The 2,715-nt window shown below is 56.8% G+C and overlaps 1 pseudogene; it reads left to right on the top strand.

Annotated features, from left to right (window-relative positions):
- The first annotated feature begins 260 nt into the window (after positions 1 to 260).
- On the top strand, positions 261 to 1,401 carry LOC105556547 (annotated as a pseudogene).
- The last annotated feature ends 1,314 nt before the right edge of the window (positions 1,402 to 2,715 follow it).

Raw genomic sequence — 2,715 nt, forward strand, 5'->3', positions numbered from 1 at the left:
AGGGAGAGAGGGGGGAGAAGAGGAGAGGAGAGAGACATTTTGCCGCGTCGACGTCGGCCGTGACACACGAGACATTTGGGGATCCTCTTTTCTCGCTGACACTCGGATCTCCACTCGCGGTGATTTCAGTTGGCGCGCGGCAGCCCAATTGGATATCGAATATCGAGCGATCGATCGCGCGCGAATTCGCCGCGGTAACACGTGCGTCGCGAACGGTACCCACGTAGCTCGCGCGCATTGGCGGATAAAACGGATGGTGGATGGGTGCTAATGATCGCGGTGGTTCAGTGCTCTGTACTTGGCAGCAGGTTGGCAACAAGTCGCACCTACTGTTCTCAGTTAACGCGCGGGCCTTGGAGGACGTGCGATGCATTAAGGAGTCGAACGCGGGCGGAGGTATGCGCGGCGTGCCAACGATACCGACGCCGGCGTCACAGTGCGTGTCGGCGCAGACGGGTTTCTTCATCCTGCACGGCAATGGTGCTCCGGGCGTCAACGACGGCGCCGGTGCGGTCGGCGCGATGGCGCACGGCGGCAACGGTAACCCCGACGGTGGCTCATCGTTGACGTGCTACAGCCACTTCGCGCCGACCGCGCCGCATCTCATGGACCTGAGCGGCCCGCTGGCGGATCACCCGCAGCAACAACAGCAGCAACAGCAGACCCACCACCACGGCTACCATCAGCACCCGCACAACCAGGTCGCGGTGGAGTACACCGAGCTGACGCACACGATGTTCAAGACCCCTCCGGAGGAGACGCGCTACCATCCCCATCCCCATCAACCCTCGAATCATCATCGGGAGCAGCCGGATTACGAGCAGCGGCTCCTCTCGACGTGCGACTCGCCCAAGTTCCTGTCGGACTACAGTAGGGACCACGAGCAGCACAGCATGTGCCTGACTCCGTCCTCGCAGAGCGTCTACTCGCCCAGCGGCTGCGGCGCCGACGAGATGGGCACTCCCAGCTCCGTCCAGTCGGTCCACAGCCAGACGGGCTCCTACGTGGACATGGTGGAATACAAGCCGGGCGTGATGGAGGACGGGATGGTCGCGAGATACGGTTGTGAACAGGAGCTCGGCCACGTCACCGAGCCGTCCTCGTCGACGACGACGACGACGACGACCAAGAGTTACGGCGGCGGCAGGGTGGGCGGCGTCAGGACGGCGGTCAAGAGAAAGAGGCGGCACAGCGGCAACGGTTGCTGCAACAGCAACGAGTCCGACGGCGAGGTCGACGAGGACGAAGGCGCGCCGCAAGAACGACCAGGATCTGCAGAATCAGCGGACGATGGCGAACGTCCGGGAACGCCAGCGGACGCAGAGCTTGAACGAGGCGTTCGCCTTGCTTCGGAAGATCATACCGACCATGCCGAGCGACAAGCTCAGCAAGATCCAGACTCTCTCTCTCTCTCTCTCTCTCTCTCTCTCTCTCTCTCTCTCTCTCTCTCTCTCTCTCAAGCTCGCTACCAGATACATCGACTTCCTCTTCCACGTGCTCAAGAGCAACACCGAGAATATCGAGTACATCGAGAACGCAGGTAATTTCGTCGCGTGCCGACGCTTCGCCCTGCGAATCCACGTAACGTCGAGCCGGAGCACGATGAGGTGTTTCTCGCTTCAAAACACGCTACCGTGTTTTTACTCGGCGCCCATTCTGTATAACGCGATGTCACAGTCTACGAAGCAGAACGTATCAGACTACGTTGTACAGACTGGCATTGAGATCGCATTGAAATTTTACCGATCGGAGTAGAGTTTGCTAATCGCACAAGTTTAGCGAATTTTACTCTAATCGAATTTCAATCCGCAGTCTTGGGGTCAATTCTGTGTCTTACAATAATGTGAAAATGCGAAAAGTGACCGGTCTTGTCTCTTTCTAAGAGGACAGCAATTTCACTGTAGTGTAAGATCACTCTTAATCTTGGGTGAATTTAAGAGCACACGCCAATCAGAATCATGAATTTTGCAACGGTTGCAAAGCAGTTTTTTTTCTGCTAAATGCAGCCCAGTATTTCCTCCTACACGGCAACGAAAACAAGGGGATTGTCTGGTGCCGACGCGAAGGGTCCCAGCAAACTGACGTGTTTAACGTCGACCGGATTGTGCTCGCTTTCCTTCCGGTGCGCAGATATCCCGCCATCTTGCACCAAAGGGATGCTGCGAGCTCACGCTACGCGTTGTTTGGAGAGACCTGTCGAGGATCGTCTCCGACGGCACCTCCTCCGTAGAACGGTAGACGTGTTTACAGCGGGTCGGATGGCCGCGGGAGCGAATCCTAATTAAACAAACCGCCGTTTTCGGAGGCTCTTCCCGTAACTCACGCGAGATCGGGGCGACGAGCCCGCGACGAGCACTCACGCCGTCGTTACTCAAGTGCCTCTGAGGGAGAGCCCACTCTCCCGCGTATCGCGCGTATCCACGATTCACCGTTCACGCAATATTTCTGGAGCAGCGAGGATTAAATCTTCTCCCCCCCGCATGGGTCTTAATGTTTAACGTTCGAAATAACAAACAAACGCGACGTTTAACGGTGCTCTACCGCCACCGAGCTCGTACACTGAGAGACTCATTTTGTTGAATGAAAGACAATTTGGTAAAACTGCAGAATAGGGGACCCAGCTCCTACGACCTTGACATTCAAGGTCAAGGTCAAGGTCACCCTCCTGAGTGACCCTCAGAAGGTTTTAGCCGTCGCTCGTTGTTCGTTAAAAAG

Source organism: Vollenhovia emeryi, unplaced genomic scaffold (assembly GCF_000949405.1).
Source record: "Vollenhovia emeryi isolate VEMERY1.0 unplaced genomic scaffold, V.emery_V1.0 DF939942.1, whole genome shotgun sequence".
Classification (NCBI taxonomy): domain Eukaryota; kingdom Metazoa; phylum Arthropoda; class Insecta; order Hymenoptera; family Formicidae; genus Vollenhovia; species Vollenhovia emeryi.